Source organism: Parasteatoda tepidariorum, chromosome 5 (genome assembly GCF_982258835.1).
Source record: "Parasteatoda tepidariorum strain Cologne lab strain chromosome 5, Ptep-v5.0, whole genome shotgun sequence".
NCBI classification, from domain to species: Eukaryota; Metazoa; Arthropoda; class Arachnida; order Araneae; family Theridiidae; genus Parasteatoda; species Parasteatoda tepidariorum.
Window position 1 is genome coordinate 986,181 of NC_141759.1, and position 16,557 is coordinate 1,002,737.

At 31.1% G+C, this 16,557-nt stretch overlaps 1 long non-coding RNA gene across 2 annotated transcripts; it reads left to right on the top strand.

Annotated features, from left to right (window-relative positions):
* The first annotated feature begins 3,719 nt into the window (after positions 1-3,719).
* On the top strand, positions 3,720-7,295 carry LOC147808469 (uncharacterized). 2 transcript variants are annotated; one of them, XR_015434342.1, is made up of 3 exons: positions 3,720-3,983; positions 6,408-6,566; positions 7,142-7,295. It is a non-coding gene; the product is annotated as an uncharacterized LOC147808469 (long non-coding RNA). The 2 variants fall into 2 exon arrangements; XR_015434341.1 differs by lacking the exon at positions 3,720-3,983 and having other exon boundaries at positions 5,656-6,566.
* Positions 7,296-16,557: the final 9,262 nt, after the last annotated feature.

Here is a 16,557-nt window from a genome sequence, read left to right on the forward strand (position 1 = left end):
ACCCAATTCGTTCTTTTTTTAGCGAAATGTTTTTTAACCTTACAGAATTCTTTGCCGACTGATATATGAAGAAAATAAAGTAAATATCTAAGTGTTGTGAAAAGAATCTTATTTAGCTGTACAAAGTACTTCAGCCAAAATTTGGGAGCCACGTAAGAGAATTATATATATTAGATCAGAAACACATCATTAAAAGGCAGAATGCTTTGGTGTTTTCAAAACGTAAACAAAACAAAGCAAACGTTGTCACCAGCGGAAAAGAAATACAGCCAAAATTTGGGAGCCACGTAAGAGAATTATATATATTAGATTACTACCTTTTCACACACATGCGTTCTCAATTTTAATTGGCTGTTTTGTGCGTTACTAACCGTAAGTCTTCTATGATTCGCTATTTGTTATCATTTCACTCTCTTCTTATATTATACAAAGATATATATATATATATAAATATATATATATATATATATATATATATATATATATATATATATATGTTACGCTTTGAAAGCCTAAACATTGTAAGTTCGTAGTGTGGCCGGTGCTTCTTGAAAAAGATACAGGAAAATGCAGGAATCATAATATAATTTTATTAAAGTAAGGGCCAGCGCCCCAGAATGACAACCTTACATGCTGGTGGATAGGTATAGAATAGCACATTTGACCTTGGAAAGAGGGTTTTTATATCTTTCTGGACAATATATTTAAATGTTAATAGGTCTCAGTAGCGTGGGACTGATCAATTTCCCAAGCTGCTAAAGCCACATCATCACATTTTTTGAGATAATTAGATCAATATTATTACTTTCTTGTGGGAAAGGTTTTTAAACGTTTGCGCGTTGGATAAATGCTCTATTTAAGGATTATATTTAATATATAATTGTTTTAACATTACATAATATTCCCCCCCTCTGAAGAAAGGTCTGATCAATATGCTAGCCTATTGGTCAGAACTTCCACCTTCAAGCGATTTCAAATTAAAATGTACTATTTTTGGTATATTGTCCAATATTATACATTTATAAAAAAGTAACTAAATATTTCTGTATAACTTTGAATAACAATAATTAATAACTTTCTAATAATTAATAATGATTATGTACATTTTTCCTTTTCCTGTTGAAAAGAATAAGAAATATCAAAACAACTTTAGAATATCTAAAACAAAATATACCATGACATATCTAAAATAAAAATAAATCAAACCAAAATTTCACAACTTGTGAAAAGTTCTTTTCTTGAAATAAACTGGATCCATTGTTCAGGCCTAAATTTATTAAGTTATTCATCCATTTACGAAGAAAAAAAAAGTTTATGTTCTTAATCATCATTGTTTCATTTTCGAAACAATTATTAATATTATGTAATGTTAAAACAATTATATATATTATATATATATATATATATATATATATATATATATATATATATATATATATATATATATATATATATATATATATATATATATATACACTGGTTATCATAAATTAAGGAAAAATCACAAAAATAGCGATAACTCTTTCAAAAGTAAGCCAAACCGTGCAAAATTTGCATATGTTGTCCACTAAGAGTAGCTGAGTAAAATTGCAATATGCAAATTAGTGGCGCTGCACTCGGCTTACGTCATCTGCCTGGAGCATAAAAGTCCAAGTTTGAGAGAAAGCACACAAATTTTACTGTGATTGCGACATTGAAAATCTGAGATAGCCAATTCGTAATAATGACCTCTAGGCATCATTTGCCTGAAGAACTACGATGGAGAGCCATCGGGAGACTAGAGGCAGGGCAGAGTCAATCAGAAGTGGCCAGATGGCTAAATGTGAGTCCATCTGTGGTTCATAGACTTTGGAGGCAATTTCAAACCACAGATTCGGCATCTAGGAGGTTCAGTCAAGGACGGCCAACTGTTACGACCAGTGCCGATGACCGATATTTGACATTAAGTGCACGCAGGAATAGAACCGCTACTCCGACACATCTTAGATCCTCTCTTGCTGCAGCCACCGGAAGGTTGGTGTCAACGTCAACTGTGCGCAGAAGGCTCCACGAAGGTGGTCTGTATGCGAGACGACCAGCCATTTGCGTGCCGCTCACATCACGCCATAGGAGAGACCGTTTGCAGTGGGCCCGACAACATGTCCACTGGACGTCAGATCAATGGAGGCCTGTTCTCTTTACGGATGAGTCCAGGTTTAGTCTAGAAAGTGACAGTAGACGTTATTTGATATGGAGAGAACCTGGGACCCGTTATCATCCATCAAACATCCGTGAAAGAGATGCATACGGAAGAGGCAGTGTCTGTGTTTGGGGAGGCATATCCTTAGGAGGGCGCACATACCTCCATGTCTTTCCAAGGGGAACCGTGAATGCTCAGGTTTATCGAGACAACATCCTTGATGCTTATGTGCGCCCATATGCCGGGGCAATTGGTGATTGCTTCCTGTTACAGGACGATAATGCAAGACCACACAGAGCTCGCATTGTTGATGATTATCTTCAACAGGAAACAATTACTCGCATGGAGTGGCCAGCTTGATCCCCGGACTTGAATCCTATCGAGCACGTTTGGGATGCTCTAGGGAGGCGTGTATCTGCCATCAATCCGCCCCCTCAGACCCTTGCCACGCTTGCAACTGCTTTACAAGAGCAATGGCTCTCACTTCCTATTGAACTGATAGACCGCATAATTGAAAGCATCACACATCGCTGTTTGTGCTGTATTGCTTCTAGAGGCAATCATATTCCATATTAAAGGTACTTTTTCTATTGCAAACCGATACTTCCAATTTGTTTATTTTATACATGTGCTAATTTCTATACTACTATTAATGTCTGATAATTTCTTTTTATGTTGTTTAATACCTTACTATGTGTTGTATATTGTGGGTAAGTTTCATAAAATTCCATGTGTAATTTCTTGAGTTATCGCGATTTTTGTGAATTTTCCTTAATTTATGATAACCAGTGTATATATATATATATATATATATATATATATATATATATATATATATATATATATATATATATACAAGAGGGCTCCAACCCCTGCTCGCTACTGCTCGCCAACCCCCGATAATTGCTCGCTTCACGAACAAAATTAAAGTCGCTTTCCCAGAGATTAGCTGGCAATTTTTCTGCACCAACATCACATGGAGAGAATATAATAGGATTGTAAAATGTCAGAGGTCCTGATTATCAGCATTATAAACTTATATAGAGCAATTTGAGTACAAACAATATTATAAACTTATATAAAGCAAGGAGGCAATATTATTTAACACATTACTGTAGGGCATTAGCCGGTGATCAATCTCCGTATCCGAAGCACGCGTGGCAGAGCCTAACTCGGGTAGACTATATTTGAGGATGCCCCTGGATTTTTGCCAAGTTGTGATCGCGGTTGATCGCCAAGCTGGGCGATGTTGAAACCAAATCGTTATTCTGATTGGTTTAGATTTTAGCGTTATTTTTAAATTATTTCAACTGTATATGTAATCTCAGAGGTCCGTTAGTTCTACGTTGGATACCGGCTGGCAAGGTTACTTTCGCTTCTGGTCAATAAGATCGAAGGTATGTGGACAGTCATAGAAAGGGACATTAGAAAAAAATGTCATCGCCAGTCCGGTACCACAGACGCCATTTTAGATTCGTATTTCGCCGAATTTAAGTGGCTATGGAGGTACATAGATTCTATTCATGATAAATTTAGACAGTACCCATACAGCAAATTTCGTCCTAAAGACATCCCAAAACATTCCGAACACTCCTGGAACAGTCATATCCGTAAAGTGTCAGAAGAAAGAATTTCGTAGGATGTCACAAATAGACAGCAATATGACAGACCTTTCAAAGGAGTGTTTTAGGAGTCTTGTAGGATCATCTTTCAGCGCATGCGTGTTAACTTCAACTTTGCCGTGAATGTTATTTCTTTTATCCAGTGACAAGAGCAATTCTGCTAGTGAAATCTAAACATTAAGGTATTTATAAGCTCAAATATCTTATTAGTTTCTTTTTTGTTTATCTTACTTTTTTTTATTATCTATTTATATATTTGATTTATAAGTGTACTTGAACCCCGTCATTATCTTTAATATCTCAATTGCAATGTTTACATGCATGCTTGCAATGTTTACATACATTACTAAATGTTTAAATGCGTGGTTTATTTAATTTTTTCATAATTATTGAGGAAGTTTTACTTTTATTATTTCGTGAGGCAAATTTTTATCTGTTCTGATAACTCATTCTTTCAATTATTTTTGTTTACTTCCTTTAAGTTCAACTTGTTATTTGGCATGTTTTTTTGGTAACCCTAAATTAATCATTTCTTCTAACTACAAATGAAATGACATTTAAATTATTTCAATGTTGCTATTTATCTTCATTATTTAGTATATTGTTATTTTACCATTTTTTACAAAGTTTTGTCTATAAATTGTCTATGAATGGTGTTTTCAATATAAATGTAAACAATAACAATCTCCAACTCAATACTTGCTACTGCTTATTCCACTAGGCTATATTTTCAAACTGATAATTTTGTTTTTAACAAAAGAAATAAATTATATAATTTTTAAGCTCAAATCTGTTGTATTTCATAAGATAATAACGATAAGTAATTCTGGTGAGTAAGAAGTGAAAATTTGTTTTATTTCTTTAGAGATGTATTGCGAAAAAGGTGACATGGTTGCTAGATTTTGAATAACTCCCTTTTTTGGCAATCCTGATTTGGCCTCTTTCAATTTGTTTATTATTGTTTGTTCTTGTTGCAAGCTGTGCATCATCTTACGTTAGTGTTAGCACCTTTAGCATTGTAAACACAAGTAATAAGTAATCAAATACCAAGTTTGCAAGAATCACAATGTTCTCTTGCAAGTTCTCAAGACACAATGATCGCGTTGTGAGCCAAATGACTTTAAAATACACCCGAAACAGTAACCTGGAAGCAGGGTTGGCAAAGTTTAGGACAGAAGGGATTAATCCACGGTTTAAACCGTCCTGTCCAAAACTATCTTAAACTGTCCAAAACCCTTTCACTCAAATTATGCCACAATTTTATCTGAACAATATTTAAGAGGTAAAATAAACATAGAACTAATAACATATTGATAATTAAATATACTAGAGAATATTTGTTTTTAAAAGAATAATGTTTTATTAATATTGTTTGACTCTTCAATTTAAACGAAGGAAGATTAATCAGTAATCAAGTTCAATTGGTCCTCTCATTCAATAGTACATAACTGAAGTTTGGCCTTGCCATACAGGTTAAAATATTAGGGACTAAGTGCTTGGTTTGTCATAAACAGGTTTATTTATCTATTGTACTATTCAAGAATACTTTTATTTCATTCATGTTCAATTCTTTTAGCATAGTGGTGATACATCACCAGTGTCAGTAACAGAAACTGATGTTATGCCCTTCAAAACTGTGAATACATTTTTCAGTTATTTTGTGTTTTCAATTTAAACTAATATATTTATATTCAAAAACAATTTTTTTAAAAAAAGATGTCTTTTTTATCATCCTGTGATGCAGAAATTATAAAATTTAAAAAAAAAAAAAAAAATTGTGAAAAATAAAAGGATAATTTTTGAACAATTTTAGTATTTTTTTTTTTAAGAAAAATTCTTATTATATTATATGGACGCGATCAAAATGTCTATATGTGTAACTAATTTTATACAGAATAGTGTCTACATTTTCTCAATTTAATGTCATTGTTTCAAAAGCAGTCATTAGAATTTCTCCTGCTTAATGCTTAGTTTCATGCTCACTACTTAGTATTTCAAGAAATACTTTTTTTTTAAAAAAATATTGAAAAGTTAATAAAAGTATTGAAAAAAGTTATTGAATCTGTAAGGAGTTTATTTTCTTTTAAAAAGTTCTTGTAAATATATTTGTCATTATTCACCTCTTGCATTGTGAAGCTGGTTTAAATATATGTGTTTACATTTTAATTCTTAGTTTACTTTTATAGATATATTTTAGGTAGGTATCCTGTGTTTCATAATATGTATTTTTTGACGGGGTTAAAAAATATTCAATGATCTCTTAAGATAAAATATTTAGTGCTTTAAAAGGCGTATAAAACTTACTTGTAGTTGATCTGCATATTTTCACAATTATTAAATTTTTGTTAGCATTTTTAACTGATAATTGTGGTTGAAGCATTTAATTAGTATTTACATATTTGTATTTTTACAAAAAAAAATTGTATGCTAAATTTTAGTATTGTCTTTTTCTTGATTCTCCAAGAGCTCGTTCTTTTACAAGGACAGATTTACGATAAACTATTTTCAGAATGAAATTTTGTTTTCTTTAAAATAAATTTTTATTACATGTCAATTTGCTTTTTTTAAAATATTGTTATTTGTATAATTTTTTTTCTTTCTCATAGTCTGCTAGATTGCAAAGTCTTGATGGAACTGATTTTAAAGAACGTACAAGACGAGCTATTCGTCACATCATGCCTGATGATGTTGTTGAACTCTGAAGCTGGATGGGCAATAATGAAAAAAAAGATTTTTTGGTTACAGAGTGTCAGGTGCAATTATTGGTAATATTTAATCTCTGTTTATATATATATATATATATATTATTCCATTTGTAGTTTGACAGTATATAGTTAAAATTTGTGTTGCTAAACTTTTTAATATACTATAAATTTAGTATTCCATGAATTTTCAATGAGTTTATAAATTTCAAACATTGGAATAATTTATGAGTGTGTTGTTTGAAATAATATTGTTATTAGTATCACCATCTTCTTTTCCAGTCATAGTAGAATGGTAATCATACGATACTTCAGTTATCCAACACTTTTTTTGATTTGCACTCTAAAATATTCTGATCATTGTTACATGTGTTTGATTAGATTATTCTTATAACAATGAATCAAACATGTATCAAATCATTTTATTTTTTGTGAACTAGTATTAAGTTACGTATGATGGGCAATTGAAAAAGCAGCTTAACAAGGTTACCCCATAATATTTTCCCTGAGAGTAACAGAAATCTGGGCTTCTACTAATTTAGTTTGAGATACCTTTTAAATAGGTTCTGAAATAATTTTATGTTTATTCATGAAAATACCTACTGCTTTGTTTATATTTTCTTTTTGTTATGTTCTAGAAGCTGTTTGCAGTGTTTTCACATACACTAAAGTAAATGAAGTTGGAAACATTATTAGAGGCTGGTTGCGCCATGCTAAAGAAAGAAGAGTTTATTCTGTAAAAAAATTAAGGAAATAATAGTGTAAATAAAAGTTTCACTTATGTGATTCTAATATTGTTTATTTTTTTTCTATTCTCATATTTATTTGCTTACACTAAATTTATGCTGCAAAAAATAGATAAATCCTTAAAACAAGTTATTTTTAATATTTTCAAGATACTGATTTAAGTATGCCTTCAGCTAACAATTCTTCAGCAAAACATGGCAACAGCTGTTTTAGTTTGTATATAAAAACAGATAATTTTCTAATTTTATTTGTTTTTTTAAATTGCATCATTGACACAATAACTAAACAATAAAGTATGTGATCCATAAACATCTATTTTGAGTTTTTGATAAAATAGTCACAACTTCATTTACACTATTTATAATATAAAATGTTCTTTAGTAATGAGAATTATTTTGCAAATTAACTAGTTTCAATTGATCATACGAGAAATTTAAATATTAATGCGAAGTTCTCAGTATTAGAGCAACATTAAAATAAAAATTATTCATTATTTTATTATAAGATATTTAATATATCTACTACATTAAACAATATGAGCAATAATGAAGCAATCATAAATTACAATGTACATAAAAGATTCAATAAGTCTCATAATTTAATTTAATAAGAAATATTCTTTACAGAAAACTAACGCTAATTAGGAGACTTGTAACCTTCCTTGGTGTTCAAAGGGTACATTCAATTAGACTTTTTAATAATGGCCAAGTTTTTATTCCAAGCAATAGAAATGTGAAATCCAATTATCTTGCATATTTTTGTATTAAAATGATACATTATTCTTTTCTTTAGATACGTTTGTTTATTAACTGTTTTACTCTCTTTTCCTTTACTAATTTTCCTAAAAAGTAGAGGAATAGCCCATTTTTCTGGAAAAATAGAGTGGTATGGATGATGTTTTCAGTAGAAATGTAAACAATAACAATTTCGAGCTCGGCATCTACTCTAGTTCCGGTTAAAAAGTTTGCAGCTGCTTACTACATGTTATTCTGATAGGCGATGTTTTCAAACGGATAATTTTGTTTTCAATAAAAGAAATAAATTAGATAATTTCTGACCTCAAATCTGCAGTATTTCATAAGATATCAATGTTATTATGTAACTCTGGGGAGTTTGGTGTGAAAATCTTTTTTAGTTATTTTGTTACTTATTATTAAAAAAGGTGACATGGGTGATAGATTTTGAATAACTCGCTTTTTTTGGCAGTCTTGATTTGGCCTCTTTCCATAAATTTATTACTGTTTGTTCTTGTTGCAAGCTGCGCACTATCTTGCGTTAGTGTTGACACTTTTAGCATTGTAAACACGAGTATTGTTAGCATTGTAAACACAAGTAATAAGTAATCAAATACATTGTTTGCAAGAATCTCAAAACACAGCGATGCCAAATGGCTTTAAAATACAACGGAAACAGTAACCCGGAAATTCAGGTGGAACCGAGCTTGCAGCGTTCCCTAGTGCAGAAAACACCATCCATACAAATTAAAAACTATCACCTTTTTCTTTCATTTAGAAAACATTTTTCTGACCTCTAATTCAGTAAATTTAAAAGAAAAACCTTATTTAAGTTGCTAAAATTAATAAAAATTTCAAAGATGAAATTTATTTCCAAAATAAGACACCCTCCTATTACTATCATACCATTTCCAACATGCATCCCACAAGTTACCTCAATCCTTACTAAACAGGTCTTATTATGTCCTAATGCCATCCTAAAGCGTTCTAAAGGTATCCTGAAACTGTCCTAGTTATGACATCATTAAGATATCTGCAGGTGGGACATTCTAACACGCAGATGACATCCGTAGGACATTTAGCGGTAAATATAGGACTTCCTCTGGAAGTCACAGAATCCTAAAGATGACAACTTTAGGATGTCATAACGAAGTCAATGTGCTGTATGGGTATCTAACTACTATTAGAGAATTCAGTGCACCTAAATCTGAGGATATTCAAGATTAAAGAAGAAGTGAGTTGGTTTTTTTCCCTGCCCTTTCCTGTCCTTTTCTTTCTGTGCTTACTCCATAAATTTTTGTTTCGATTCAAAATGCATTTTATTGGGTTTATTAATTTTGCTCATATCGGGCTCATTGCAATTTTATAAAGTTTCGGCCGATGTTTTGTTGAAATTTTACAATGTTTTATTGAATTATCATTATATTTTGGCAGCCTTTCCTGTTACCAAGGTGTTTCGCTGAAGCAGGAACGTCGCCAAACATAATTCGTCAATTTTGCCAAGGGGCACTCTCAAGTATATTTTTTCCCATAATTCAAATAATTGCTGATCTTATAGGATGCCGGACGCTCCCTATATGGTGCTTCATCTCCCCCCCCCCAGTAATTTAAATTTTAAACTGAAAACAATTAAAACCTAAAGAAAAAAAACTTTAAAATATGGCAAACAAATTAAAACCTGTAATATTAATAAGTTGATGCTGAGTAATATTTCAAAAGCAAAAACCATTGCAAGTAATTGCCCAATTAACTTCATTACTGTCAACTGAGAAAATATTTTAGTTTCAATCAGACAAAAAGCAAATTAAATAATAAAAACATATGTAACTGAAATTCGACAAATTAAATTAAGCAATTTAATTTTTTGGTCATATTGAATTCGTGATCGCAACGAACTATAGGGAGCGTTGTTGTATGAGACGAATACCTGCGATTTCTATTTTAACAGTCATTCAGTTACTCTGGAGACGCCTTTAATGTAGCATGTAACGTTCCTTCTTTATTATGGCTGATTAAATTTAAAAAAGAAAAATGTTTGATATTCTTTCTTATGCAAGCGAAAACAAAATGGTATCTCTTGTTTTTTTTAGAGAAGGAACATCCAAAACATATCGGAAAAATATTTGTAAATAAACAGAAAAAAAATATGTATCTTCACTTATTAGAGTTAAAACCTAATGCCTGAGAAATAGTTGTAGTAAATTTAATGATATAACATGAAAGGCCTATTTAAATTTTACATTCCATAGTTTTATACTTCAAGCATTAAAATAAGCAAAAAGTATACGTAAGCCTCATAATTTTATATAATTTAATGTTGTAAAAAAAGTTTTTTGACAACAATTTTTATAAAAATATTTTAACTTTTAATAAAAGTCATTATTTTGAAATTAAAAAACGTAAAATAAAGAATGATTACGAAAAAAAAAAAATTCTGAAAATTCCTCAATTTAAAATAAATAACTTTCATGTTTTTCTGTTTTTATTCATAATCGGAAGTAGAAAACCATTCTATAGAAAATTATCATCAAATAATCCTGTATACCATCTTTTGGATTCTTTGTTGCCTTGTTGTTTGCTGATTCTTGACGCCATTTTTTAGTGCTCCGAAAATGCGTCTTTGGGATTTGCCAAAAATAGAACAAGATGCAATTTTATTTTTATGGGGGCGAAATATTTTACCAAAAGAAAAAAAAACGAAAATGTGCCAATTCTCATGACATGAAACTTTATTATGGTAAACGTACGTTTTGGAAATGTAATTTCATTTGGAATTTTATTTCTTAGAGTACATATGGTGACAGCACATCAGGTGAAAGAAAATGAGATTGTTTTGAATCTATGTTAAACTCTATATCGGCCCATTTTCCACCGAAATCCGATTAACTACTCTGATTTTAAATAAAGTGCTTTGAATTTTGAAAGTGTTTTGATTTTAAATAAAGTGTTTGATTTTATGATTTGTCGCAAAAATTTTAGGTGTAGATTGGCGGCACTTAAAAACCGCCAAATCTGTAGTTGCGGTGGCGCTATAATACCGAATAACCGAATAATACGAAGTACCGAATTTTTATTTCATACTTTTCTGAATTTTATTACTTCAAACATTAGAATATGCAAGAAGTATACATAAACACATAATGTTATACCATTTAACAACTGTTTTAACTACAATTTTTATCAAAAAATTATGAACTAAAAAACGTAAAATAAAGAATTCCTAGGAAAAAAAACGATTTTAATAATTCCTCACGTTCAAATTAAAAACTTCCATATTGTTTCCTTTTTTACTCCTATAGTTCTTAATCAGACGTAAAAACCATTCTGTAGTGAACTATCATCAAATAAAAAAAAATAGTTATTTACAAGCAAAATTTTTATAACAAAATTCATGACACTTACCTGATTTCTAAATCCGGAAAATTCCAAAATGAAATGTTCTTCGTTTCAAAATTTTATTTTCAAATGATATATACATAGATTATATCTTCATTACTTTTAGATAACATACCACACAACAAAATTTTATAATTGTAGGATTTCGATATGAATTTTAATATGTAGCTTTAAAACAGAATAGCTGAATTCTAGTTGAAATTATTCTTTCAAAACAAAAAAACACTTACCAAGAAAACGATAAAAATGCATTAATAATCAGCACAAATGATATTACTTCAAGTAATACGGAAGATTCTTTATTGTTGTATTCTGAATTATGTAGATTCAGAAATATATACTACTCTATAAAGAAGAATAACATTCTATAACTATTACAGTTCTATACGTTATGAGTTCATATTTATTCATTGGAAGGAAGAAAGCAATGTTAGCATCACTTTAATTTGTAATGAATTAAAGACAAAAAAAAGTGTATTTTACCGTAATACACCCATCGGAACAGTATGCAATCCCGAAGTCGGAAGTTATCAGTTGCAAGATTGTTGATAATAGAAGATAAAAAGTATTAGAAATTTTTCTTCAAATGCTCGGCGTGTTCTGGATCTGAAAGATATCCCAATATTCTAGAGAATTTTTGCAAGTTCTTCAGCCTTTTCCTTAGAGAAATTTTGCTTCTTATTTGTTGCTAAGAAAATGGCGGCTGATTCTGCCAATGATTTTGATGGAACTAAATAAGTTAATGTCTGATATTTTCAGACTCCGGCTAGAGGGCGTACTCGAGCGTTGCGATCGCGAATACTAATAAAAAAAACATATGTAAATTGAAATAATTACGTTATCAATGATAAATAAACATTTTTGTCTGAATTGTTATAAAAAAATAAGGTTATAACAATTCAGATTCATTGTTATAAAAAAAAATAAAAAATAAAAAAAAATAAGGTTGGAGGAATGGAAACACTATGAAGTATGCAACTTTTCTCAAAACATTTGAGACTGGTTCCAATTTTGTCTACAACTATATGAAATGTGATATGGAACCTAACAAAGTAAACTGAAGAGCACCTATACATTTGTTCAAATCCAACTCACTACGTCATAGTTTTATCTCTTGTAATTAACTGTTTAAACTGTTAGGTGTATCGGAGAACATCTTTTCATGTGTATATTGAAAACTCAGTTTATCATAACATAATCTTTGTAAAAAGTAAACTGGAGAGCATCTATTCATCTGTTCAAAAGTAGCTCATTATGTCATAGCTTTATCTCGTACAATCACCTGCTTAAATTATAATGTGCATCATCTATGAAAAGGTACCCCGACATAGAGTCGAGTTAACATGTCTTATATACTAGTGAATTGTAGCTGTAATTTTGTAGTGGTAGATACGCTACAGTACTCCCCCACCAGAATTATAGCTATGATAGAATTCGATGAATGGATGCCACTAGTTGATTCATTGCTGTTTTGTGCGGTTGAGTCGGGAGAGCTGTATTAAGATCACCGTACTTTTTGAGTGCTGAATGTGAGAGGTGTATTAACTTCACGGTCGTAGTCGCTCCTGTGTTGCCGTTAGCAGTCGAGTGTTGTGTGCTCGAGACTGAGTAGCAACAGTGCGAGGAGGTGGATAATGTTGCAGTCACAAGTAGCAAGTCAACTATTCAATGTGGTGCATCCAACGAAGTAGGCGTTACTATGTAGGTAGGCGTGTTCATATCGAAGCGGGCGTTACTGCCAATATAGGCGTGGTCTCATCACGTCCGGGTCACCAATGTGGGGGCGGAGTAATCGACCATGTCAACCGTCATCTATGAAAAGGTACCCCGACATAGAGTCGAGTTAACATGTCTTATATACTAGTGAATTGTAGTTGTAATTTTGTAGTGGTAGATACGCTACACCTCCATTAAAGAAAGCGAATTTCTATAGGTATTGCGAAAATAAGATTTTTACATCCCGCCGAAAAGGATAAGTACCGAAGGAAATTGTCTCATTCCAATAAATTTTGACCATCATAAATAATAAGCAAAAAATGCAAGTTAAATGAGTTGGTATTTGAAATGATACTGAATACCATTAATCTTCAGTTTGATAGGATGATACCAAACCTTAAAATGTGTTATGCTTACTTTAGTAAAGTAAAGTCACCGGAAAGGGCAACAAAAAATAATAAATTGTAAAAAAATTTAACTTATTAATTATTTAGGCATGTTGTTGTTGTTACTCATCCCTCTGGTGAAGGAAAGCCTACACCAGGTCCAAAAGAGCCCGTCGCCTGAAAGCGGGACGAGAAATTTAGGTATGTGACTTATAGTGTTTGGCATGCTTACGCAGTGTTGATCAACCAATTTATCGATTAATTACTTCTTATTTCCCAGTACGAAGAACGGGCATTCAAACATTAAAGCTGAAAATTGATCATTCCAAAAAACCACTTACCACCTATCAGCAATAGAACGATAAAACAAAGGACTTTTTTAAATATCCGTCAGTTCCATGATTTTTTTTCCGTAACTGTGTCAACGGTATGCGAAGTTTTTGAAAGCAAATACATACCAGGGTTTTTCTTTTCTTTCGATTCTCCTTTGATTAAAAGACAGATTTGCCAAAGTTTTACGTAAATCGGATTTGTTTATCGTTTTCATTAAAATACGACAGCCTTCGGTGGGATGCAAAGTCTATTCCGAGGAAAACAAGCTTTTTGCCGTATCGGATACGAGAAATGATGCCACATCCCATAAACAAATAGTAAAGAAAATGAAATGTTTCCTCATTTCGTTGCCGATTTGAATCCAGTTGAATAAAATCCAATACTTTCCTTTTGGAATCGCTTGCGGAAAATTAAATGAATTTACCAGCTGCGACCATTAACTAGAACTGAAGTGAAGAGAAGAGTTCCTTTCTTACGACCGCCAGGGACACAGAAGAAAAGAAAATATTAGTTATTTTAAATAGCTAACTTCCTTTTTTTCTTCCTGGAAATGAATGTTCTTTTTTCTCCCGTTTAATTTTTTTTTTCGCTTTTCTACATTTTAGTGAAAAAATTCACCTTTGGAAACGAGGTAGAAGAAAGATATTATCGGTTTTTCGAGGTCAGGAGAGGGTGTTAAAAGAAAAGTTGTTACGTTTCTGATTGAATTCATGACCTCCCTCAGCATTTGTGTCATTCAATTTAAAAGCAAATGCACTTTAAGGGGGATTTGGAAGATCTGAGGTCGGTTAAACAAAGATATTTTCCTTAATTTTTTTCTCAAAATCCCAAATCGCATGCTTACAAGTGAGTACAGTCGATTCATGACTATAAAATGCATAAAATCCTTATGCATGCATGCAAAAAAAAAAAAGAAAAAAAAAAAAGAAAAGAAAACTACAATACTTATAGATTAGCTGTAATACACACTATTAACTTATTATTGCAATAAAACTTATAAGCAATCCCCAACAAAAAAAATAATACTGCGAAATACAAATGAGAAGCGTCAATTTATTAATAATAAATTTACAAAATTCATATACATACAATAACTAATTTTTAATTAACTGCAAAACTTTTATGTTAATCTTTGATTTATGCTTGTAAGCCAATAACTACCAACACATGATAAACTAGAAACATTTCAACTGTAATCACCAGGGGTAATCAACATATAAAAAACAGAAGGGGAATAATGAGCGCTAAACCCCACTTCGGGTCGACGACCTCTATAGGATGAGCGTTGCACCTCACTTTCTCAGATGAGAGTTCAACCCCACTGATACGCTCTTTGTATGGATGACGTAGCATGGATCTTTACGTGGCATGGTTTGGAGTACGTAATTTGGTTCTTAAAAATTTTGGGTACTTATTTCTTCACAACTATGGGTGTATTTGAAAAATATCTCGCTAACTTTTTAATCTGAAACAAGTTTCAAACGAATTCCTCTTTGCAAATAATTATAAAAAATTCACAAAGCGTGTTAACCATATAAATGCTCTTGCGTAGCATGATTTGGACTACACAAATTCTTCTTTAAAAAAATTTCAGTATTTATTTTTTACCACGTATGGGTATTTTTGAAACATTTGACGCTTACTTTGTAACCTGAAACAAGTTTTAAATGAATTTCTCATTGGTAAAAGTTACAAAAAATTTTTAAAGTGTCATATTTAGTTTTATGCTCTTAACGTAGCATTGTACGGACTTAAAATTGCTTCTTAAAAATTTTGAGTCCATATTTTTTTGATAAATGTGGGTAATTTTTAAAGAAGTGACGCTAATTTTTAATCTTAATCAAGTTTCAAATGAGTTCTCCATTGCAAAGAAGTATAAAAAATTCGCGAATTTCCCTCCTTTTAGTCAATTATACATATGTTCTTAACACATTATTGTTTTTCAGTAAACAAATCCTTCTAAAAATTTTGATTACTTCTTTCTTGAAGTATACGGGTTTTTTTGGAAAAATTGACGCTCACTTTGTAATCTGAGACAAGTTCAAATGAATTCCTCACTGCAAAAAGAATGAAAAACTCGCAATTAATCCTTCATTATGTTAATTATATTAATGCTCTTAACAAACCATGGTTTGAACTAAACATATGCTTCTGAAAAATTTTGGATATTTACTTCTTAACATCCATGTGTACTTTTGAAACATTTGACGCTTACTTGGTAATCTGAAACAAGTTACAAATAAATTCCTCATTTCCAAAAATTATAAAAAATTTCCAAAGCGTCCTCCAGTAAGTAAACTGTAAATATGCTCTTAGCGTAGAATAGTTTGGAGTAAACAAGTCCTTCTTAAAAATTCTGAGTACTTATTTCGTGACACATCGATGGTTTATAAAGATACCGGCGCATCTGCAAATTTATAGTTTTGAGATTTGATTCATTTAAAGTTATTAATGAAAACTCTCCTGGTAAAAATGCTCCTATTCATTCAGTTTTCATTCAATCTGTATAATTTTTTTGCACTTACCTATATTTCTACATTATCTACGAGGAAAATGAAACAAATTTCATATAAACCTTTAAATTTTGAAAATATTTGCAGATGTGTCATTATAAGATTTAAAGTTTTGCCCTGTAAGTGAGGCAAGTTTTATCTAGTACCGATGTATTCCATGTTATTAAGTTATTCAATGTTAATAGTAAGGGGGAAATTGAAACGTATAATGACATATTTCCAAGAAGTG